Raw genomic sequence first — 27220 nt, 5'->3', positions numbered from 1 at the left:
ACAAACGTCCAATAACACTGCCTTGACCAATTTCCCTCTTAATTATTACGAGGTGAGATAAAGCTTCGCCTACTCTAATTGTCTGAGATCTGTTTTCTAGAAATGTAGCCACCCATTCAGTCACTCTTTTGTCTAGTCCAATTGCATTCATTTATGCCAGTAGTCTCGAGCGATCCACCCTATCGCGATAAAATCTATTTTACCTCCTGAATCCAAAATATTTGCTATATCTTGCTGGAATCCTACAAGTTGAGCTTCAGTGGAATATCCTTTCCTAAATGCAAACTGCCTTCTATCGAACCAGAAATGATGTAGTGCAGGAAAATGTCAGATGATATATGTTGGCCCATGAGTAGATATGGCGTTGTCTGTGTCCTTCATAAAGGACATCAGGCTTCAGGAAGATACAGGGAAATTGTAGCTCTACATTGCTGAAAAGTAGACAGATAGAAGCCTTTATTTTCTGTGGCGAAGTTAGCGCTCTTGGCCCTTTCTTACACTTAACCACACACATGTTATTTGTTAATACAATGACACTGATTAACTTAAAATACTGAGAACTACAAATAACATTAATTTTTAAGACAAAAATATGAATATATACACGCAAAGAAGAAAGAAAGGAAGAAAGGAACTGCCTACATAATACAGATTTGAAAAAAATACTCATTTCAATACATAACGAAAGAAATACGAACGTAAAAATACTGGTAAGCTTAATAAAAATATTAAATGAAATTTAACTAATTGTATCCCTGCAATACTACATCTAAGTTAAATACTGTAGTTACTACTGTACCCGCTCAATGCCTGAGTCCCAACCAGCATTTATCTCAGGGAGTGTTACGGTCCGAATCCATCGCAACTACTACTCAATAAAAAATATAATGTTTTGAGATATAAGATCTCAAACTAAATGTAAGGGCGCCATCCAATCAGTACTACAGGGTTGAACGGGACACTCTAATCTTTATCTTTAAGGCTCATCATAAAACACACAAATTATATTTATATTCAGATCAAAGGGAAATTATGAAGGCTCCGTCCTAGGAATGGGGACGGATATTTAAACGGTCACCAAGGGTTTACTATTCTACAAGAACAAGAACCTGGAACTGTTTCCTTGCAAATGCTAAAGGAGCACTTATTTAAGTAAACAAATGAAATTTTACACACAATCAAAATCTGTTGACCCTTGATTTGCCGGTAATTTGGCAAATTATTCCTGAAAAATGATTACATAATATTTGTCACTTTTGACCACCCTTCCATTTTGGTGGTAGAACCGTTGATATCTGAAGGTATCAGATTTACCTTCGTTAACACCATGACCATATTTGATCATGGACCAAGAACCTGTTGGCTAAGTAGGCGCGATCACATGGACCATGTTATCGCCTCTACTTTAATTGAGATGAGACCAACCCGGGAAACTACAAACTCTCCCGGGTTCCTAACCAAGATATGCTAATCGTTAGTTGAAGGAATACGACAAAGGGACTCTAACCTAATGGTCCAGATGTAGGGATTTGCCTTCATTTACACATATTAACTTAACTTATTATTTACAACCAATTGACATTATTTCGTTAATTCGCCAGCTGACTTCCCTAGTATCATCCATCATCATCATCCGAAATAATAAGAAAATTAAATAAAATAAAAAAATATTTTATTTTATTTTTATTATTATTATTATTATTATCATTATCTGTGGAGATCATGATTATCGTAACCCGTAATCATCCTCGGACTAATATTGCAACTTTTCGCGATTTTATTTTATTTTCATCTGAAATAAATAAAAGTACCTTCGTCGATTATTCTTCTTCTCCTTCTTCAAATATTCTCCTTATTATTATTATTAGTTAAAAATCTCAAATTTTTCATTTCAACTCCCAACATCATAATTATGTCCAAATTTAAAAAAAAGTAAATTCTTCCAAAAATAAAAAGTACCTATTTTTATTTTTTATTATTATTATTATTAAAAAAATATAATTTCGCCTGTTACACGGTAGTCCACTCTTAATATGTTTAACGCATAACCCCTTTTACAATTCCTATTTATTTTGGCACTAATCAATCCAGATATGATTTACTTGGAATATTATTATTATTATTATTATTATTATTACTTCTTTCGAGAATCTTTATTTTTATTCCCCATCTTTATAATTTGGTCACATACGTTCTCTCCCAAACAGAAATCACCAAGATCCGAATTCACATCGGTCAGGACATAATAGTGTTCGAATCCGCCACCTTATTTTCGTACTGCCGTTAATTCATGGAGGCCATATGCTCCTAAGACAATTCTCAAATCCCATAACATCTCGCAGTTGGGCAAATACCTCCAATCTCTGCAAGTGTTAAATTATTCCTTCCTTTTTCCATTTTGAAGTCCATTTATCCATTGGAACTCTTCAAAACATTTTCACAAATTAACCCTCGGTGTGTGGACTCTATTCTTCCACTCAATACACCGGTATATAAATACAACCTCTATGTGGGCCTTAAGATCCATCTATTTCTTCATCAACACCAGTACAATTCACTTTCATTTCGGGGCCGGATTTCTGTCCCACAAAACTCCAAATCTCAACCTTTGGCTCAAATCCCTCTGGATCTCAAACATAGCGTGACCATATTATAACAGTGCCTATCTAGTTTCTACCAAAATTATTTATGGTTATTATGGAGTCCAAAAAAAACGTTAAATCAAACATTTAGTGTTAAAACCGGATTCACTGCACAAATTATAATTATTCACGGCACAGGTGATCTCCACATTTAAATTACTTTAATTTGCAATCATACTATCCAACTAGGCCCGTGCCTTTATTCTCAAAGATTATTATTAAACACGCCTTTACACATTACCAAATTCTAATGTCCTACTTCGACACTTGTACAGACTATTATTATTTTGTCCACTGGCGAACTTCGCGATATTTACACACATATCAATGGACTTCATTCCGTCCCACAACAATTTAATCACTTGGCAATCCTACCTCTGGATTATCTTAACAACATGCCTTAATATCTATAAAAGTTCCGATAACGGAAACCCACTTTGGAAGCACTTCTAAATGAATATTTACATTATCTTTATGTGAAACGTGCTCCCTATCATAGCACACAACTCAAGCACTTGACTGAACAACTCAACCCTACTATACTCTATTTAATAATCAAATTTATGATGAGTGCTTGATCTAATCTACATATTAATTTGTCCCTTTGTCTATCTATCATTGAATTTATACGAGCCGTAACGGCTCGTTTCACAATCAAGTTACCATGATAAAATATGATTTCCTCCCCCTAACGATAGCTATCTATTAATACATTAAAAGGTACTCAACTCTGCCATTGCAGTCTGCTAAAACCGGACGAGAAGCCATAGCCCCTCCGGTTTTTAGCAATGCATCTCGCTGGTATTCATGCCAGCTTGAAGAATTAATCCTTGACCCTTTCCAACTTTACACATTCTGAATAAAAACAAATAAATTAACTGTTGCACTTTGGAATAATTTCCACCCTAAATTCTATTCACAAATTTTACACTCTCGGCCTTGTATCTAGCCCACTTAATGTAGATTTACATTCTTCATTCCTTTCCGGGACACTAGGAACTTGGGATACCTCGGGTTTCCCTTTTATACGGCCCGTACGCGCACTTGAATTTCCCGTCTCACGCTCGTGTAGCTGACCAGGTATCAGTTTAGAATGGACTGTTTACTAGGTGACATAAACACTCGTGACCGTTCTCATGTAACGCACTTCCTAATCTGTTGGTAGAATCTCACACTCCGTAAGTTATGATTTACTGAGTCCTGTCTATTTGAAACACTTCATACTAGTAGACTGCTCAAGACTGTAATATGAGCTACATCACGACATGAATCCCTGTACTATGTAACAATATAATACTTCGAATCCTACTCCATGAGTAAGTACACACTCGCACCCCTGGCGTAGTCACTGCTCGAACACAATATCAGAAGTACTTTCGCAGCACTGGCGTGCTATCAGCTCGAACACACTGTCAAAAGTAGTCACGTACCACGGGCGTGGTATCCGCCCGAACACTTTGTCAGAAGTACTTTCATCCTAGTGTACGACCTCATATTTATACTTGTATCCCCTCTCTTCCGAGTTCAACGGAGGTCATCTTGGAACGCACAGTCCCGATATCTTCATACGACAGTTTGCAGTTTGGCCGGTGGCTTATATATATGATCCAATGATGTAATTATGTTCTCAAATGCTCTATACCAATTCTCAACTATTATCGTTCGCTGGTAATGGATATATTCGCGAATTTAGCTGCCGTAACCCGGCTCGGGGTTTCGCGCTCTATTGTGGCGTCCTTTGCCTTCAGCCAATCAACGAATAGCGTCCATGAATTCTCAGAATTACACCATGCAATCTCCCGCAATTATTGATGATGATGATGATGCTTGTTGTTTAAAGGGGCCTAACATCGAAGGTCATCGGCCCCCCGCCCCCCCCGCAATTATTAACTTTATATCAGTTTTATGGTATAGTAAGGTTCCTAAATTCCACTTTATTGTGAATCGATACTTGACTTTTTTCTATAAGTTTAATCCACGGAGTTAGCCTCGCTAGTGCTTCTTACAATACGAAGTTGTCACCTTGCTTTGGTCAAGTGAATTTTTCCATTGGTCCACCTTACCCACGTGACCGGGAAGGCTCATATTTTTTTTCTTCTAGTGCCAACCCCGTGTCCCACTCCGGCTAGTTACATGGAGATACCTCGCCATCATTTCTCAGAATTTTGCACACGGCTCCCTGCGCTGTTGCTACTACCAAGACTGCCCCGGGCTAGGAAAACTTTGGCAACAAGCTAGCCTCTCTCTTTCCTTGTTGTGACAAATTCTGAGAAACCTAATTCTGTCCCCCCATTGTGTTTGTTAATCTCACTGGAGACAAGAGTCTGTGGTATGGTGAAACCTGCCATCTCGGCCTGGCCTGTTCTTACTGTACGTACAGTAAGATACTATTTATTCTGAAAATGAAATATATATTCCTCATTAATTCCTCATAGTTTCAATTGCATGACGCTTATCATACCCCCACCAGGGTGCACTACTAACTATGTTTAGGCTACTTCTACTTTGTAAATGCAATATGGATATTTTTAATTTAATTAAAATTATCATATTAACCCAATATTTTATTTTATTGTGCAATAATCTCAATCCATTGATTGGTCGGCTTGGTATGTAGACGTCTCGGAATGTCTGCGTCATTGTTGAGAATGTGTCTCAGGTTGCTTCAAGGCAGTTTGGCCTATGCTGACGACTTGGTCTTAATGGCAGATTGTGCCGAATGCCTGCAGTCTCATATCTTGGAACTTGAAAATAGGTGCAATGAATATGGTATGAAAATTAGTCTCTCGAAGACTGAATTGATGTCAGCGGGTAAGAAATTCAACAGAATTGAATGACAGATTGGTGATACAAAGCTGGAACAGGTCGATAATTTCAAGTATTTAGGCTGCGTGTTCTCCCAAGATGGTAATATAGTAAGTGAGCTTGAATCAAGGTGTAGTAAAGCTAATGCAGTGAGCTCGCAGTTGCGATCAGCAGTATTCTGTAAGAAGGAAGTCAGCTCCCAGACGAAACTATCTTTACATCGGTCTGTTTTCAGACCAACTTTGCTTTAAGAGAGCGAAAGCTGGGTGGACTCAGGATATCTTATTCATAAGTTAGAAGTAACAGACATGAAAGTAGCAAGAATGATTGCTGGTACAAACAGGTGGAAACAATGGCAGGAGGGTTCTCGGAATGAGGAGATAAAAGCTAATTTAGGTATGAACTCGATGGATGAAGCTGTACGCATAAACCGGCTTCGGTGGTGGGGTCATGTGAGGCGAATGGAGGAGGATAGGTTACCTAGGAGAATAATGGACTCTGCTATGGAGGGTAAGAGAAGTAGAGGGAGACCAAGACGACGATGGTTAGACTCGGTTTCTAACGATTTAAAGATAAGCAGTAGAGAACTAAATGAGGCCACAACACTGCAGTAGTTGCAAATCGAGGATTGTGGCGACGTTTAGTAAATTCACAGAGGCTTGCAGACTGAACGCTGAAAGGCATAACAGTCTATAATGGTAATGTATGTATGTATGTATGTATGTATGTATGTATGTATGTATGCATGCAATAATCTCATATCATTTTCACATACAATCACTCGTTCCACTCATACAGGTACCTTGCTGGAAGCACTTCACGAGGAACTGCTGGTAAGAGGTTTTAAATATACTTTTTGATGCAGCATCCTTGATGTCTTTGGGAACAGCATTCCACCATCCCGAAGCGGTGATAGTAAATGATCGATGGTATGTGGTTGTTCGGTGGACAGTGAGCTAGTGTCATGGAGATGTAAGGTGACGAAGATTGCTGGAGAGATAAGCAGGGATGTCTTCCGAAAGTACCTGGTACACAAGAGTATCTGAATGTAGTTTACGCCTGTCGTCTAGTCGTAACCAAGATAATTGTTTATAGTAGCGAGAAACTCGCGCGTCATACCGTAAATGCATTGCATATCTAAGACAAGCATTTTGAGTGCGTTATAGTTTGAAGCTTAATTCATTTGTTATATCCGTAAAAATTACATCACAGTAGTAAAAATGGGAAATAATAATGACTGAACAACCTGAATTTTTAGTGATCGAGGGAATACATTTCTGAACCGTTTTAAGGGATGCAAGCCACAATAAACCTTTTTTACAGATATTCTTAACTTGCGCTGACCAGTCTAGAGTTTTCGTTATAGGGAACGTGCGTAACAACAAATTTTCGACCGCAGCGCCCCTAGCGGAAGAGACGATTGTTCATCGGTATGAGAAACACCAGAATAACATCAGCTGTCGTGTTTACTTATTGAAATGTGTTGTGAATACGTATAATTTGAATTAATCAGCTGTTATTCTTAAAATTATGTGGAGTTCTCAGTATTTTAGGAATTCTACTTTGAGGAAAGGAAGGGAGCTTAATGATAGCTATCACATACAGTGTATCAAGCGGAAGAAAAAAATTCCAAAGAAGTATCTGGATTATCTTTGAGAGAGACAAATGTTATTCAAACCCCATATAATATTAACTTTGAATATTTTATAAATTTGCAATTATCTTAGTTTTAACATTATTAAACATATAACTTCAATGTTCAGTTTAACTTTTCCTGTTTGATAGCTACCTTATTTATTTATTTATTTATTTATTTATTTATTTATTTATTTATTTATTTATTTATTTATTTATTTATTTATTTATTTATTTATTTATTTTCACTGCAACAGAAACCTAGTGGAAGCTGTCTGCACTTGCAAGGAAGGTCTATCTGGAAGATGTAAACACATAGCTGCATTATGTGCTTATATTAACAGTAAACGACAGTAGTCTCAAATTCAGTTCTTCAGCAGTGGCATGCACCCAAAACCAGCATACAAAAGGAATTATATTCAAAGAGAAAGTACATTTCAGAAATATTCCATACAGATCAAGATCTTACCCATTCTGATCAAAATACAAATAGACCTAACAGTGAAAGAAATGAAGCTGAACTTTATAATAAATTTAAAAATATTGACTGTGCCTTCTCAGCTATATTAAAGGCTGAGTATGAAAGAGAAAATATTGCAATGTGTGAGTCAGTGGTAAATATTTTTGTAAATAATGCAGTTTATTTCAGTGAAAATGAAGGATTAAAGGTTATTATTAATTAATTAGATCCCAGAATGATCAAAATATAGACTGTGCCGGGATGTACACAACTCCGCTCATTAAAAATAAGCGCCTTAATAAACTCATCTGTCGACCAAAAGTTGAAACTGATACTACATGAACTTAAAACTTTAGTCAGCAGATGTCACTACTGAAATATTAATCGTTTTGTTATTGTGGAGTTTCCTAAACACTGCATTTCTCCTTGTTTTGTTTTGCTATACGTCAAGAAGTTTGGATATTTTTTCACAGATGTCCCTACCAAATACTCTGATCATGCACTCTGGTACAAGGTGAAAGAACGTATAACTTAAAGAAGTTTCGTATTTCTAGGTTGTCCATAACTGACTCTATGTTCATTTATTTTTGGGTTGGCAACACTTCTCTTCTTTCCGTAAGTTTTGAATCTAGCCAATCAGGAATTTTTGTAATTAATTTTCAACCAATCCCACATTTCTTGTTCACTTTAAATTTACTTACTTACTTACTTACTTACTTACCTACTGGTCGGCGCTACAGTCCGTGTAGGTCCTTGGCGTCCTTTATCACCTGCCTCCATTCATCTCGGTCCTCAGCTTTTCTTCTCCAACGTTTAACTCCTAACTTTCTAAGGTCATCCTCAACATCATCAATCCATCTTTTCCTGAGGCTTCCTCTCCTCCTCCTTCCATCAAGTTTTCCTATAAACACCTTTTTAACGGTGCAGGTTTCTGCCATTCTCTGAACATGACCGGCCCACCTAACTCTTCCCTGCTTAATTTTAGTAACAATATCTGGCTGGCCAAACAGTCCTTGCAGCTCTACATTTGTCCTCATTCTCCACCCATCCTGCTCTCTTACTGCACTTCCTTTCCCACCGTAACAGCCACTGTTCTTCTCTGGAGGTCATCACCCAGCATTCTGAGCCATACATAACTATTGGTCTTAGTACTGTTGTGTATATTTTAATTTTTGTATTCCTGCTGACATTCCTGGATTTAAATATATTTTGCAAGGCGTAAAAGTATCGGTTTCCACTTGTTATCCTCACCTGTATTTCCACGGAGGTTTTATTGTCCTCTGTTATTATAGAGCCTAGATATTTGAAAGATGTGACTCTTTGATATTCCTTCCCATTTAATCTTACTGTGGTCCTTCCTCTTACTCCGTCTGTATCTCCCATCTTCATATATTTCGTATATATTCACTTCTAGTCCTAGGTCCCGTGCTTTCTCTTCTAATACTGAGTAGCTCTCTTAAAGAGCTCTTTCATTTCTTGCAGTTATTGCTACATCATCAGCATATGCTATCACTTGTACTAATCTGTTCAAAATGGTTCCCCCTGGGTTGATGGGAAATTGACGGATTACTTTTTCCAATGCTAGGTTAAAAAGCAGTGTGGAAGGCACATCTCCCTGTCTTAGTCCTCTCTCCACTAAAAACTCCTCTGACAGATCTTGCTCCACTTTCACCTTGCATACTGTTGTTTTCAAGGTCATTTCTGTTAATGTAATCAATTTCCTCGGGATTACAAATTATTTCATAATCTTGTAAATTTTGCCCCTATCTAGACTGTCATATGCCTGTTTAAAATCAACATACAGCTGAAGTAGCTGTTTGTCTTATTCATAAAACTTCTCTAGCACTTGTCGTAATATAAATATCTGATCCAGAGTAGAGCGATGTTTTCTAAAGCCTGCTTGGTGATCCCTCGATAATTTCCACATACTGCCTTTTCTCCCTTCTTATGTGTTGGGTAAATTATACCCAATGTCCAATCCTCGGGTATTTCCTCCTTTGTCCAAACCTCCTTAATCAATTCATAAACAGCCTTTTCTATTCCCTCTCCCCCACGTCTCAACAGCTCTGACTCCATTCCATCTTCACCTGGGGCTCTATTATTCTTTAATGCATTAATTGCAGCTTTGGCCTCTTCTAAGTCTGTCTGTTTTACTGATTCCTCTTCCGATTCTCTTTCTTCCCCATCAACATTTATATTTTCCTCCTCTCTATCATCTTCATTATTTCCATTGAGTAAGTCGCAAAAATACTCCTGCCATCTTCCAAGCACTTTGCTTTTATCATCCAGAAGGTTTCCATCTTTATCCTTGAAGAAAACAGTTCTTGTTTGAAATACTCTCTTAAGGTCTTTTGTTCTTTCACGGAACTTTCGTACCTCGTTTTCATCCATCATTTCATCCAGTTCTTCGATTCTCTTTCTTTCAAAAGCTCTTTTCGTATATCTACATATCTTATCTGCTCTTCTTCGTTTCTCTCTATACTCTTCTACTATTTGTCTTGTTCTCCTTTGAAGCATTCTTTTCCTAGCATCATTCCTCTCTTGAATTAACGTTGAACATTCCTCATCAAACCATTCTGCTCTCTTAACCAATTTATTCTTTCCCAGGGTACTATATGCAACTTCACTGATTGTTGTTTTCAGTATCTCCCATTTATCTTCCACTTCTCCTTTCTCCCATAATTCCCTTTTTATTTCCAAAGATTCAGCCATTTTCTTTTTGTATTTCTCTTTCAATTCCTCATTTTTTAGACCTTCAATATTGTACTTTGCCTTTCTTCTTACTTTTTCCGTTCTTGCCTCTAACAAGATGGTGGTCTGTATCTGCATCAGCACGTCTGCAGCTTCTAACATCCATAATATCTGATGCATGTCGCCTGTCTATGATAACATGGTCTACTTGATTTCTTGTCACACCATCTGGTGAAATCCAGGTCTCCTTGTGAATGTTTTTCCTAGGATGCCAAGTACTTTTAATTATCATCTGCTTTCCACTCACAAAATCAATCAATCTCAATCCGTTATCATAACTTACTTCATGCAGGCTTTCTTTCCCTACTAAGTGTTTGTACACCTCTCCTCTTCCAATTTTTGCATTTAAATCTCCAAGGATAATTTTCACATCGTGTCTTTGAACTTTATGAATTTCTTCCTCCAATTTAGTATAAAATGCATCTTTCTTCTCATCTTCTGCCTCCTCAGTAGGGGCGTACACACAAAACACAGTTACGTTGAAGAATTTTGCCCTACTTCTCACAGAGCACATCCTATCATTGATTGGAGTAAAGTTGTTCACGCTTTGCTTTACCGACTTATGTATGAGGAATCCTGTGCCATTACTGCCTGCTTATTCTCCACTGTACATCAAGATATGTTGTCCAGACATCATCCCTTGCCCTTTCCATCTTAGTTCCTGTTGAGCTGCTATTTTCACTCCATATTTTTTCCCATTTCATTCCTTCTTTCAACTTGCCAGGTCTCTTCAATGTCTTAACATTTCACGTTGCTAATATAATATCCCTTTTCCTTCTCTTTAGCTGTTTTTCTCGCCGGTTCGTCACCAAGTTTTCCAGTCCTGCTTTATTCATTCTTAAGGTATCCGTAACAGTTGATTTTTTTTTACGAGGTATGGGAGTTAACCCTACGCTCAACCCCCAACCTGGAGGACCAGGGTATCACTCTTAGTCTGGATCACCACCTTAGACCTGTCCGGCTTGGGTGGCCCTACCAGGAGCAGATGCTCCCGGCGGCATAGCTATAAGGACCATTTGACCACGCGAGCCTCCAATAAACACCCGGCAAAATATCTTTTCCCTTTGTCAAGGTGGCGATACCTTCGGGAGGTCACTTTAAATTTGCCAATAAATTTTGAGAGGGTGTGGCCGGTTTAGTCTTGAATTCTCTCGAACCTTGCCTGAGGGTAAATACGTTGCGGCTTTTCGTGTTTCCATGTCAATTGATCGCCGTCTTTCTAAGTGTGTGTGTGTGTTAAGGAAGGAGATTAAGAGATTAACCTCTTTCTTCGGCCGGCAGAACATCTACCAGGTAATGGCCCCGTAAATTCAATCTTTCTTGCTGTCTCCGCAACTTTATCTGAGGGAAGGTCTGAATTCTAACTATGTAACATCCTTTTCCAAAATATAAATTTTCTTTCGGCTAACGTAAAAATTTCATAAAGTCTTTAACTGTAAATCGGCGATAGAGAGTGAGTTACCCTCTCGCGCTCCCCTTCATCTTGGTTTGAGGTTGTACCGGGAGGTACACTTCAACGCCGCGCATTCAAAATTACCGCCTAAAGGAACTCCTCTATCTATCAAAAGTTAACCTAATAACACAACAATTTGGAACTTTAATCAGAAGATGTCTCCACTGAAATATTAAGTAATTTTGTTATTGTGCCGTTTCCTAAACTGACTGAATTTCTCCTGGTTTTGTTTTGATATTCATCAAGAATTTGGACTTTTTTCTACAGATGACACCACTAAAAATTACGATCATGCACTCTGGTGCAAAGTGAAAGACTTAAAATTTAAAGTTTTGTATTTCTAGGTTTTTGTAACTGATTGATTTTTGGATTGGCAACCCTCCTTTTTTCTTTCCGCCAGTTTTGAATCTGGCCAATCAAAAATTTATGTAATTATTTTTCAACCTATCACAGGCTTCTTGTTCGATTCTGAGTGTAACTTTGAGATTAACCAATTAAATTGAGAGGGTGTAGCTGGTTTAGTCTTGAATGATCTCGAACGTTCCCTGAGGGATTATAAATTGTGGTGTTTCACGTATCTTGGCCAATTGATCGTCGTCTGTCTAAGTGTGTGTGTGTTTAAGCAGGAGGTGGGCGGCCTCTTTCGTCGGCAACCAGAACATCTATAAGGTAACGGCCACCTAAATTTATTCTTTCTTGCTACCTCCGCAGTTTAATCCGAGTTATGTTAAGTAACAAACTTTTCTAAAATGTAAATCTTCTTTTGGTTAATGTAAAAATTTCGTAAGCCCTTTAATTGGAAATGGGGGATAGAGAGTGAATTACGCTCTCGAGCTCCCCTTCATCTTGGTTTGAGGTGACTACGTTTTGTAACTGTCTTTTCCTTCTGTAATGTGTTAAAGTAATTTCTATACGAGTCACCTCGGTAGTTTGGGAATAGCCCCTGTTTCATCGGCCTAGAGCCCTTCAGGTTTTTAAGTTTTCATTATCTTGGAGCGCAGTGTACGCCTCCATTCCTTTTGTGTTTGGGCCAGTTATTTAACCTGTTCTTTTCCATGAAGGCCCCGTAGGTTGGGTACTAAATACCCCTGTAAAAGTTAGTTCAATTTTTTAAATGGTGGTTTGAGAGACTAGAGATTGATGTAATGTTGCCTTGAGTAGGCAGTAAGGAACTGAGTGCCTGATTGCTCTTTTTCAAAGGTTTTGTAAGATTAACGAGTGCCTTTGGAAGGCTAGAATTTGTATTTTGGGAGCGAGTGCTCTGTGAATTAGGGGATTTCTGCCCTTAACTAAGTAACCCGTCTTCCATTTTTAAAATAGTAAAACTAGGGGCTTAAAGACCAAAGTTGTTAAGGTTCTGAATCTTGGATTTTCCTAATCTGGTTTCAAGATTGGCATTGTACCTGATTGTTATTTTTCTTTCTGGAGATTTGTTTGCTTGTTGATATTGAAAGAAATATAACCTTTGTAAAAATCTTTATTCAGTTCTTAATATTGTAGTTAGACCCATTCAAGCACACACCTTCTTTCACTTCTTTCTGTTCCACAGGTAACCCGTATCAAGTGGTAGCAAAGCCTGGTTGAATGGGACTCAATTAAGTCCCTTTTGGCGGCTGAACATAGTATGCGTATCGAACTCGAAGAATTTTCTCAGTTGCTGGAATTTTTTTTCCTCTTATAAATTTGTAATTTTTTTTCATCATGTCTGGCCCTCGCGAATTCCTCCATCTGTCTACTTGCGTAAGGAGGAATTGATCTATGAGTTACTCATTAGGAATTTTTAGTCTGGAGGCACGGTTGCGGCAGATACCACCAAATTTAAAGAGTCATTAGAATTACCTATTTATATCCCAAATTTTTTTGGGGGGTGGGAACTGATGAGGCTCTATCCACTAGCACTGACAACACCACTGAACTAGCATCGGTAGTAAGTTTTTAATTAAGTAGGCGATCCATCTCCTAATCAGCTTAAGAGAGTACAGGCTAGACTGTTCCATTTTTATATCAGGGTTAGCGATCTGTTTTCTCTGAAATTAAAAAAAAAAGATCATGCTAAGGAAGCTAGTAATCTTGTTTATCATCGTTCAAAAATGTCTAATAGAGTCAATCAATTGTTGCTTGGGGCGGCTGCTCCCAAAACCGACCATGCCCCTGTGATAAACACTGTGAGTGAGGAAGATTCTTCCAAGGTGGTAGAAAGTAGAAAATCTGGAGCAACGCAGCAAATATCAGCAGCATTGGAATCAGAGTCTGGTCACCCCAAACAAATTCCACCGTTCTTTTTGAATAATGCTGTATGGGAAGCTTCTCAATCCCCTAGGCCGTCACCGATTATGTCACCCTGTTTCAGTAGTTTGCCACATCCTCTGGCTATGTTGCTTAGGGGAATTTAAAAATGTTCAGTAAATTCCACTAATGATGTCATTTCATTTCTCAGGTTTTTAGTTGAATTTCAGGATTACGCACTAGTGTTTTCCCTCCCTAACTCTCAAATTCATCAAATCATGTATCCATATTCAGTAGGCGTCCTCTCGGACAAAATAGTTAAGGTTATAGCTGATAAATCATCCATAGAAGACTCACCTTTTGGCAAATTTCATTCCGCCTAGGGCAATGTCCTCTCTAATACAGAAGTTCTGTTTTAGGGTACAACGTCTGGACGAAAATCTTGCGGGTTACATCCAAGATATCAAATTTTATACCCGAGTGTTCGCCCTGCATTTTTCGAAAGACCAAATAGTGCAAACTATTGTTGAAGCTATCTCACCACCTTATAGATCTTATTTATGTTTTGAGTCTCGTCCCCAAACCTTAGCAGAATTAGAGGCTATGCCTGTCTCAGCCGACGGTGTGCGGTATGCCAACAACTTAAGAGTTGCGAGGGAGCCCCCTCAGTCTTGTAATAGTTTTCGGCCTTCACCTCGTCGAACATTCACCACCCGTAAATGCTATGCTTGTGGGTCTACGGAACATCTCCGTAACAAGTGCCCTTTGATCAAATCCAGTGGGACAAAGAAGGGGTCAGGGTCATCACAAGGATGTTTCAAATGTGGCTCGTTTACTCACCTCCCCAAAAATTGCCCTAATGCCAATAGCACCCCCTCCTGTTCAACTTCTGGTGTAACCTCCACGAACTCTAATAATAGGAAGTGACTAGTGTCATCGGCTGAGTCGGCGTGTTCATTTCCCCCAGACTCAGCCCCGGTTAAACCCACCGAAAGCTGCGGTATCGGTAAAAGTTCTTCTAACCTATCATTCGAAGGTCCTAAAGAATGCCTCTGCATTGTGGCGCAGACCCCTGCACTAGTACCTTTCATTAAGGTTGAATTAAATAATGAACCGGTCACCGCGCTATTAGACTCTGGGAGTGTTTGTTCCATTATTTCCGCCGAAAGGTATTCCAAATTAAAGTCTGTATGTAAGTTTCCTGAATATTGTTCGTCTTCAGTCCATTGTGTTTCGGTTAATTCCTCTCCGTTAGATATTTTAGGTTTCATCCTTGCCAAAATTCGGATTTCTAAATTCACCTGGAAAGTAAAATTGTTTGTGGCTAAAGACTTGTTTTGTCCCATAATATTAGGAGCGGATTTCATGGCTTCTACTGGTCTGGTGCTCAACATTCAGAGCAAGTCGTGCACTTTCAAATTTGCTAATGAGTGTAAAATCACTTTGCTTAAGTGTAATTCTGTATCATGTTCATCTCTTTCGCCTACCCAGGATGAGATGTTGTTAGACCTTAGACATCTACCTGAGGAGCAGGCTGAAAGTATTCGTAAGTTTTGTCAGTCGTTTTCGGATGTATTTTCTGATACTATTGGTGTTACTGACCTTATTGAATACAAGATTGAGTTTACGGATTCGATCCCAGTTAGGTTTCCACCTTACAGGCTGTCTCCACCCAAAATTAAGGCTCTTAAAGAGATCATCGACCAAACGCTAAAAGATGGTATTGTTCGACCTTCTAAGTCGGTGTATTCATCGCCCATTTTCCTGGTGCCGAAACCCCAAGGCGGCTTCAGATCTGTGATTGACTATAGGGCTTTAAATCGGAAGGTGGTGTTTCAATCTGTGCCTCTTCCCGACATTCACTCTTGTTTTTCATTGTTTCGGAAAGCTCAGTTCTTTACCATCCTTGATCTCAATCAGGCGTACATCCAAATACCTCTAGCTGAAGAATCGAAACATCTAACAGCTTTTGCTGCGGATTGGAACTTGTATGAGTATAACCGCATGCATTTCGGGCTCCCCACTGTGGCAGCTCTGCTCACTAGACTGCTAGATAGGGTCTTTTCTGACATCAAGTTTGAATACTTGTATCACTATCTTGATGATGTCGTATTTTCTGAGACCTTTGAAGAGCATCTAGATCATCTAATGGAGGTACTCAATCGCCTTCGTAAGGCTGGGTTGACTGTCAAGTTATCTAAGTTAGCTTTTGCTAAATCTTCTATGTCATTCCTAGGGCATATTGTGTCTCCCGATGGTGTTTCTATCGATCATTCCAGAACACAGGCCATCCGTGATTTCAAACCTCCTAAGGACATCAAAGGTATTGGCAGGTTCATCGGCATGGTGAATTTCTTCAGGAAATTTATTCCTAACTTCGCTGACAGAGCGGCGCCCTTGAACATACTCCGTAGTAAAGGCGTCGAATTTGAATGGGGGCCTTCTCAACAAGCCGCTTTTCAAGACGTGAAATTAGCTCTCTGCAACACTGTCCTTGCTATGCCTGATTTTTCGAAGAAATGCATCGTTCAAACCGACGCCTCGTCTTCGGCGGTGGCTGCTGTGCTTCTTCAGGAATCTGAACTCGGAAGGCGACCCATCGCCTATGCGCCTAGGATATTATCGGTCCAAGAGGCCAAATATTCCATCTATGAACTTGAGGGTTTGGCAGTTTTATTTGCATTAGAGAAGTTCTGCCTCTATCTGGAACACGTTAAGTTCGACCTGGAAACGGATAACCAAGCCTTAAGTTGTGTCTTAGCTAGGCCACGTCGTACGGGTCGTATAGCCCGTTGGGCCATCAGGATTTCTGCCTTCCAGTTTGATGTTAGGCATGTCAGAGGATCTGAAAATGTTGTTGCGGATGGACTAAGCCGCATGTTTTCTCATGATGTGGAGACCGCCGAACAGGATGATAGTTCTTCTCTTCCCGCACCCATACCTTTCGGTATTAATTCCATTCTAACTGATGCCCCCATGTTGTTTAGGGACATTGAAAAATATCAACGTGAAGATCCTGTGCTGGCCCCTATTATTTAAACCCTCTCTTCTGGGGAACATGTCGTCCCTTATGTGATGAGCAACGGGGTTTTGTGTTGCCCGTCGTGGTATGACCAAAAGATGAAAGTAGTGGTTCCAGATGTTCTTGTGCCTATGATCTTCAAGAACTATCATGAGACCCCATCACGGGGCATTTGGGCATCTTCAAAACTCGGGAAAAACTCCGAGAGATGTTCATTTGGAAAGGTATGGACGGTGAAATTCCTGAATTGGTAAAACATTGTAAGTCTTGTTTGCTTAGTAAACCCACCTTGCCCACTAAGCTAGGTCTATTATCATTTCACCAAGCATCGCGCCCCATGGAACGCCTCTATATAGACTACGTCGAACCCTTCCCCCATTCAAAGGAGAACGCCAACAAATTCATACTAGTGTGTGTGGATGGTTTCACGAGATTTTCCTCGCTATTTCCGACTAAGCTGGCTACCGCTCAGTCCACCATTTCTTGTTTAAATACCATATTTGTTTCTTTTGGTCCTTGTCAATATATCGTTTCTGATAATTCTAAAGCCTTTACATCCAACCTCTTCCGTAAATTCTGTTTTGATCTGTCTATATCACATGTCTCACATATCACTTCGGCGTATAATCCTCAACCATCTCTGGCTGAGCGGGTCAATCGTAATCTTAGATCGGCTCATATCGCATTTCATCATGAAGATCATTCCAGGTGGGATACTTCCCTGCACTGGTTGGTCTTTCCTTTAAATTCGGTGGTTCATGAGTCCCATAAGTTCACACCTGCTTCTCTTATGTTTAAATTTGTTCCTAACACGCCGCTCTTTAACCTTTGGTCACTGAATGATATCTTACCAGAGACAATAAATCCCGATAATATTAGTGATGTATGGAAGAAGGCTAAGTACAACCTGAAGGTTTCTTATGAAAAGGTTAGGGAAAGATATGATCGTGGACGGAGGCCCACCAATTTAAAAGTCGGAGATCAAGTCATGGTTAGGAATTTTGTTCCTGCGGGCAAGCTTGCCCCCAGATTCCCTGGGCCATGCTTCATTTAGTATTTTCTTGACACCAGTTAACTTATTAGTAAGCAATCCAGCCACAGAGAGGATCTTTAGAGTCCACCTCTCTCAGGTGAAACCTGTATAATTGATTTGCTATTTTCGTTAGCCGCTAAATTTAGCAGGAGTTTGAAGGTAATATTTTTTATTATTATTCGAGGCCTTCTCCACCGATAATGTTATTAAATTTGGTATATGATATTTATGTACGATCTTCCCCTCTGGTATTCCTGCTATTTATTCCTTGGTGGCCATTACCAAATTCCCGCCTCCTGCATCTCCGCACTATTGGCACACAAGCACTTTCCACGCCGCCCGCACCTCTGCATCACCAATAATGATCGTCCTCTCAAGTCTCCAAGAACACTTCTCTGTCGCCTAGATCTTACTGTTTCAGTGCCCCCATCAGCCGTTCGCCGCCGTACTGCAACACCTGGTGAGAAAAACAGAAGTGGGGTAAGGGCCCACTCCACTCCCGTGAAGACTCCTTGTGAAAGGCGCGCCAGAGTCCATCTCCCTGCAAAGGCCGAAGAGCGGTGTCCCTACCGCCAATTCATCTGGGGACTGTACATAGATGTCTAATATGGGACGACCATCACCACGACTACCCCTCTCATAGTAGTGGGAGAAGCGTATCTCAGGGTACCCGGGCGGTCCGGGCGACATCAGTTGGGTATCGGCAGCGGCGGCAGGTCTTGCCGTCCAATCTTATCAGCATGTAACGAACAGCTACGACCACAAAGAAAATCTAAAATCGAATCTACAAATTTTCTACCAATCAACTTCAAAAAACTTAGAATTTTTTCTCAATTGGAAATGTTTTCTCAAAATTCTTCTGTGCCACCCCAAGGAAGGACATTTGGGGGGAGGTCTGTACTGGGAGGTACACCTCAACGCCGCGCACTGAAAATCAGCGCCTAAAGAAACTCCTCTATCTATCAAAAGTTAAACTAATAACACAATAATTTGGAACTTTAATCAGAAGATGTCTCCACTGAAATATTAAGTAATTTTGTTATTGTGCAGTTTCCTAAACTGACTGAATTTCTCCTGGTTTTGTTTTGATATTCATCAAGAATTTGGACATTTTTCTACGGATGACACCACTAAAAATTATGATCATGCACTCTAGTGCAAAGTGAAAGAACTTATAATTTAAAGAAGTGTTGTATTTCTAGGTTTTTGTAACTGATTGATGTTCATTTATTTTTGGGTTGGCAACCCTCCTTTTTTCTTTCCGCCAGTTTTGAATCTGGCCAATCAAAAATTTCTGTAATTAATTTTTAACCTATCACAGGCTTCTTATTCGATTCTGAGTGTAACTTTGGGATTAACCAATTAAATGAGAGAGTGTGGCTGGTTTAGTCTTGAATGATCCCGAACCTTTCCTGAGGGTTTATAAACTGCGGCTTTTCACATATCTTTGCCAATTGATCGTCGTCTATTTAAGTGTGTGTGATTAAGCAGGAGGCGGGCGGCCTCTTTCTTCGGCAACCAGAACATCTATAAGATAATGGCCGCATAACTTTATTCTTTCTTGCTACCTCCGCAGTTTAATCCGAGTTATGTTAAGTGACAAATCTTTCTAAAATGCAAAACTTATTTTGGTTAATTTAAAAACTTCGTAAGCCCTTTAATTGGAAATGGGGGATAGAGAGTGAATTACCCTCTCGAGCTCCCCTCCATCTTGGTTTGAGGTGACTACGTTTTGTAACTGTTTTTTCTTCTGTAATGTGTTAAAGTAATTTCTATACGAGTCACCTCGGTAGTTTGGGAATAGCCCCTGTTTCGTCGGCCTAGAGCCCTTTAGGTTTTTAAGTTTCCATTATCTTTCATTATTTTGGAGCGCAGTGTACGCCTCCATTCCTTTTGTGTTTGGGCCAGTTATTTAACCTGTTCTTTTCCATGTAGGCCCCATAGGTTGGGTACTAAATACCCCTGTAAAAGTTAGTTCAATTTGTAAATGGTGGTTTGAGAGACTAGAGATTGATGTAATGTTGCCTTGAGTAGGCAGTAAGGAACCGAGAGCCTGGTTGCTCTTTTTCAAAGATTTTGTAAGATTAACGAGTGCTCTATGAATTAGGGGATTTCTGCCCTTGACTAAATTGTCCCTTATTTTCTATTAAAGTTTTGTAAACTGGGTCCGGTATCTCTGAAATTGTGAAACTAGGTGCTTGAAGCCCAAAATTGTTAAAGTTCTGAATCTTGGAGATTTCAAAACCTGGTTTCAAGATTGGCATTGTACCTGATTGTTATTTCACATAGTGGAATTTTTTTTGTTATTTGATATTGTAATATAACCTTTGTTGAAATTTTAATTCAATTCTTGTGGTTAGACCCATTCAAGCCCGCAACCTCTCTCACCATCTCTGCGTTCCACACATACCCCGGAACATAGACAATTGTTATTTTATTCAAATACTATCAGATCTAAAAGCAAAACTAGTTCCGGTTTATTATGTGCATAATTTACGTTAAAGGGTGCAGATGAGGATGAAGTTGACAAGTTTTATGAAGCATTGAGTGACATCGTGGTCAGGGTCAACAAAAAGGATAGAATAGTGCTAATGGGCGATTTCAGTGCGAGAGTTGGGAATAGAACTGAAGGATACGAAAGGGTGATTGGTAAATGTGGGGAAGATATGGAAGCTAATGGGAATGGGAAGCGTTTGCTGGACTTCTGTGCTAGTATGGGTTTAGCTGTTACGAATACATTCTTCAAGCATAAGGCTATTCACCGCTACACATGGGAGGCTAGGGGTACCAGATCCATAATAGACTATATCTTAACAGACTTCGAATTCATGAAATCTGTTAGGAATGTACGAGTTTTCCGGCGATTTTTCGATGACACAGACCACTATCTGATCTGTAGTGAACTAAGTATCTCTAGGCCTAAGGTAGAGAAAGTGAAATCTGTCTGCAAACGAATAAGGGTAGAAAATCTCCAGGATGAGGAAATTAGACGGACGTACATGGATATGATTAGTGAGAAGTTTCGAACAGTAGACAGTAAGCAGGTTCAGGATATAGAAAGTGAATGGGTGGCATACAGGGATGCTGTAGTAGAAACAGCAAGGGAATGCCTAGGAACAACTGTGTGTAAAATGGGAAAAGGCAAACATCTTGGTGGAATGATGAAGTGAGAGCAGCTTGTAAACGTAAAAAGAAGGCTTATCAGAAATGGCTCCAAACAAGGGCCAAGGCAGACAGGGAGTTGTACGTAGATGAAAGAAACAGAGCGAAACAAATAGTTGTTGAATCCAAAAAGAAGTCATGGGAAGATTTTGGTAACAACATAGAAAGGCTAGGTCAAGCAGCAGGGAAACCTTTCTGGACAGTAATAAAGAATCTTAGGAAGGGAGGGAAAAAGGAAATGAACAGTGTTTTGAGTAATTCAGGTGAACTCATAATAGATCCCAGGGAATCACTGGAGAGGTGGAGGGAATATTTTGAACATCTTCTCAGTGTAAAAGGTAATCTTCCTGGTGGTGTTGCAAACAGCCAGGCTCATGGGGAGGAGGAAAATGATGTTGGTGAAATTATGCTTGAGGAAGTGGAAAGGATGGTAAATAAACTCCATTGTCATAAGGCAGCAGGAATAGATGAAATTCAACCTGAAATGGTGAAGTATAGTGGGAAGGCAGGGATGAAATGGCTTCATAGAGTAGTAAAATTAGCATGGAGTGTTGGTAAGGTACCTTCAGATTGGGCAAAAGCAGTAATTGCACCTATCTATAAGCAAGGGAACAGGAAGGTTTGCAACAACTATCGAGGTATCTCATTGATTAGTATACCAGGCAAAGTATTCACAGGCATCTTGGAAGGGAGGGTGCGATCAGTCGTTGAGAGGAAGTTGGATGAAAACCAGTGTGGTTTCAGACCACAGAGAGGCTGTCAGGATCAGATTTTCAGTATGCGCCAGGTAATTGAAAAATGCTACGAGAGGAATAGGCAGTTGTGTTTATGTTTCGTAGATCTAGAGAAAGCATATGACAGGGTACCGAGGGAAAAGATGTTCGCGATACTGGGGGACTATGGAATTAAAGGTAGATTATTAAAATCAATCAAAGGCATTTATGTTGACAATTGGGCTTCATTGAGAATTGATGGTAGAATGAGTTCTTGGTTCAGGGTACTTACAGGTGTTAGACAAGGCTGTAATCTTTCACCTTTGCTGTTTGTAGTTTACATGGATCATATGCTGAAAGGTATAAAATGGCAGGGAGGGATTCAGTTAGGTGGAAATGTAGTAAGCAGCCTGGCCTATGCTGACGACTTGGTCTTAATGGCAGACTGTGCCGAAAGCCTGCAGTCTAACATCTTGGAACTTGAAAATAGGTGCAATGAGTATGGTATGAAAATTAGCCTCTCAAAGACTAAATTGATGTCAGTAGGTAAGAAATCCAACAGAATTGAATGTCAGATTGGTGATACAAAGCTAGAAGAGGTCGATAATTTCAAGTATTTAGGTTATGTGTTTTCCCAGGATGGTAATATTGTTAGTGAGATTGAATCAGGGTGTCGTAAAGCTAATGCAGTGAGCTCGCAGCTGCGATCAACAGTATTCTGTAAGAAGGAGGTCAGCTCCCAGACGAAACTATCTTTACATCGTCTGTTTTCAGACCATCTTTGCTTTACGGGATCGAAAGCTGGGTGGACGCAGGATATCTTATTCATAAGTTAGAAGTAACAGACATGAAAGTAGCAAGAATGATTGCTGGTACAAACAGGTGAGAACAATGGCAGGAGGGTACTCGGAATGAGGAGATAAAGGCTAATTTAGGAATGAACTCGATGTATGAAGCTGTACGCATAAACCGGCTTCGGTGGTGGGGTCATGTGAGGCGAATGGAGGAGAATAGGTTACCTACGAGAATAATGGACTCTGCCTGGAGGGTAAGAGGAGTAGAGGTAGACCAAGACGACGATGTTTAGACTCGGTTTCTAACTATTTAAAGATAAAAGGTATAAAACTAAATGAGGCCACAACACTAGTTGCAAATCGAGGATTGTGGCGACGTTTAATAAATTCACAGAGGCTTGCAGACTGAACGCTGAAAGGAATAACAGCCTACAATGATAATGTATGTGTAATGTATGTATGTTTAATTTCATAGCTATTAATTTGCTCAAGGTCAGCATTTATATTATATATTGCTTGTTGTATATTATTAGTTCTAGTGTGGTAATACATTTTCAGATTATCAACATAAAGATGGTACTTGCAGTGATTAATTTATCTGGTGATATAATTTATATATGAAGTAAATAAGAGCGGGCCCAGAACTGACCCTTGTGGGACACCAATTATATTTTTGTTCGCCACGTTGATTTATTATTATTTGCAACCACACACTGCCGGCGGTTTGTGAGGTAAGAATAGAAAAAATCCAGTATTTTCTGGCTATAGTTTAAGGACTGTAATTTGGGAAGAAGCCAAACTTTGAAAATTTCATACCTAAAATTCAACCTGATGGACAGCTCTTTCCACAAGTCCACTGGATATCCTCTGGCTTCGATATTACCGAACTGGTCTTCTTCCCCCAGGTGCACCAGCGGCTTGTCCTGCAATGTGAGATGTTTATATTTTACTCCCTTCCTCTAATTCCGGATCGCCTGGACTTGGCAGATAGTAATTCATTGATTTCATACGTGTATTAAAGGGAAATTGAATCGGATTTTGGGTGAAGAAATTCACATTCCCTTTTTTGTCTTAATTTTTTCTCTAAACCTTCCACTTTAAAATGGAACCTTGAACATGGCTCTAGGGCTATTGCAACTACTTTAATTTCCATTTATCTGAGACGGTGGCATGGTATCATGGCTGACTCTATAGCTGTCAAACTTCATTCACGACTTGGAAGCACCTACATACTCTAAATTGATGCGCTCTTTCCATTATTTCTCCACAAAATAAACACTAATTCTGATTATATGTTTCGTTCTTTGACTCTTATTTGTATATATTTCCAACAGTCACCACACCATAGCACTCACTTCTCTGTTAGAAAGCCTTTCTTTGCTTATTGGCATATTTTGGATAATTTGGCAGAATAAAGGTCTAAAAGTGACATTGAATTTCTTCTACATTCCTTATAGACAGCCAACGGCCGTAGCCGTGTTGAAACACCGGATCCCGTGAGACCTCCGAAGTTGAGCAACATTTGGCCTAGTCAACATTTGGATGGGTTGTCACGCGTTGTAGGTGGTGGTGGTGGGGGGGGGGGGTGTAAGGGAATGGAGGAGCGGAAAGGAACTGGCCACCCTAGAGTACGTAAACTCCGGCTCAGGCATACCTCTGCGGAAGTTCTATTCCAAGGATGCCAAAGCTTTTCCAACTTGCATGTCAGCTAATGTCTTGCATACCACTTCTTACTGTCTAGTGTGGCATCGGTTATTTTCTTTTAAAATCATCATTAAACTCCCTCATTTAACTGCATTACATATAAATCCATTCGACTGAATATTACATTGTTTTATTTGGCAAACGCCACAGAAACTTACATTAACAATGGATATATTTTAGGAATAAGACATGTTTTTGCGCTAACGTAATAAAATTTGTAAAATATATGTCGAAAGTTATTATTTGTGACATACTTCCTTATTAAAGCGTAATGCTGATATATGCTATGTTGATAGATTTTCGACCTATTTATTGCATGACAAAGCATAAAATAGGTGTCATAGGTTCGCATCCCTGGGCTAGTCTAATAACTTCGGGAAAAGACTAATCTTTATTTGATCTAATGATTATTGAGAAAATCAAAGTGAGATATCTGAAGACAACACTGTCCAGATTAGTGTTATGTACTGTCTAAGAACTCTTACTTCATCAAAGATGTGAAATGTCAGTTTTTGTCCAGCTACAGCGTCATTTTCTGAGTCTCGCAGTAACAATGGAAGGCACAACACTGGCGACAAATTCAGTTTATACTAAAGTGAGTTGGTATCCGTACAAATGAGAGCTAGAGCCGTGCAGTGTTTCAAACCAAGGGAGTTCCAGGAAGAAGACACAAAGAAAGGGAGAGGAAACTCAGTGAAATGATGAAAACATTCTGGGAGAGAAACGGAGATGAATCAGTAAATCAGTAGGCCGAAAACTAAACAATAAAAAGAATAAAAAGAAAGTGGATTGCTTAATAAAGGTTGGAACCAGAAAGACTCGCCAGCAGGATGCTCACTTTCCAGGAAAGCAGGAAAACTCAAGCCCGAGCTGTCAGTGGAGAGGTGGTGAAGAATGACATTACTTGAGGGATAGCTTCAGTGAAGCTTTTAAATGTAGGAAAGATCATAATATCAACATAAAGTTGGAATTCAAGAGAACAAATTGGGGTAAATATTTGTTTATATGAACAGAAATTAGGGATTGGAATAACTTATTTTTCGATAAATTTCCAACTTCTTTGAAATCATAGATAAACAACTGATAGAGAGTCTGCCACGTGGCCAGATCGATTCAGTAAATTGTTGGCGTTATGGTACCTGTACACTTACGTGTGTGCCAGCGGCGATGAAGTCAATGCCTCTTAGATCGTTCCTCCTACGAATGAGCCCAGGACGTGGAGCAGTTAGCCCGCCATCTGGACTCCAACTTCCCCAGAGTGACGTCACTAGCGGAAGTGTATAGTGTACTCGATACACTTCTCTCAGCTCCACCTGCTCCTGAGATTCCATGGCCACCAGGAACTCGCAGTCGAAGGGGATGTTGATGTCACCCAGAAATTCTTCAATACCGATGTTTCTCGTGTCCATGAGTAACAGCCAGCGGGCGTTAGAAGGGTAGAGATCTAAGAGCACCTGGAAATAATATCTTGATTAGGTATCACATTTATCCGCAGTAGTTATAACAATCTTTCTTAATCTGTTTACCCTCCGGTGTTGGTTTATCCCTCGGACTCAGCGAGGGATCCCACCTCCACCGTCTCAGTCTCATGGAGCGAGAGTCTTTAGGTCGGGAGGGAGAAACTAGACAGGAAGAGCAATACCTCGTCCAGACGGCCTCACCTGATATGCTGAACAGGGACCGTCGCCTTAAGTTAGGTACCATCCCAGCATTTGCTGGAGGAGATGTGGGATACCACGGAGTACGGCTTATGGGGAATCGAACCCTCCTTTACTCAGTTGACCTTCCGAGGTTGAGTGGACCCCGTTGCAGCCCTCGTACAATTTTTAAAATTTCGTGGTAGAGCCGGGAATCGAACCCGGGCCTCTGGGGGTTGTAGTTAATCATACTAACCACTACACCACAGAAGCGGACAATAATAATAATAATAATAATAATAATAATAATAATAATAATATCACAATAGCATATTCTCAGCTACTGTGCGCTGCAAAATCGTGAAAGATTCTGATACCATATTGATAAATCTTTTTTATACCATCAACATTAATTTGCTTTTATCTTTTAGCACTGTCCAATCGACCACTTTCTATGTTTACACATTTTTTTTATCGGAACTTGCTGAGAACTTACAAACACCTCTATATCCGCGTATGAAAATATATGATAAGAATATTAAAGAAAGAATACATTAACCTATAATCAATTTACATGATCACTTGCATATGCACATAACACCTGATGATTGATTTATTGATTGGTTGGTTGATTGATTGATTGATTGATTGATTGATTGATTGATTGATTGATTGATTGATTGATTGATTGATTGATTACCAGTCACAATATCATGAACCATGTCTTAGATATTTCTGTTTTCGAACTGGTAAGGTTTGGATTTCGGTTTGTACCGTTACAAGGTACAATACTATTTTGGTATTTTCTAGAGGCGAGTGCAGAAAAACTCATGAAAAGAAACTGCACTAAGGATAGCCACTGTCAGTTACAGGATACGAACTTTGGTTTTCCGTGTACTTCACCTACCCCATTCCCAATGTGAATTGTGTGGAATGGAGTAGAGTTCCGGGCTGCATAGCTGTTTCTTTGAATGACTTTTTTAATTGCTCACTATAACATTAATTTTGTTCCAGTGAGTGTCTATACTAATAATTTCTAATTACCGATCAATTACATTCAAAAAACCTAATTCGTAAAGGTACCACTGCCCGTTGTTGTTACCTAGTGTTCCGACTAGAAGTATTCAAACGTTTTGTCATGGAACGACTGGCTACTTGCGATTTGCAAACAGTACTTTCGACT

The sequence above is a fragment of the Anabrus simplex genome, chromosome 12 (assembly GCF_040414725.1).
Source record: "Anabrus simplex isolate iqAnaSimp1 chromosome 12, ASM4041472v1, whole genome shotgun sequence".
NCBI classification, from domain to species: Eukaryota; Metazoa; Arthropoda; class Insecta; order Orthoptera; family Tettigoniidae; genus Anabrus; species Anabrus simplex.
Note: the sequence above shows the minus strand (reverse complement) of the source record.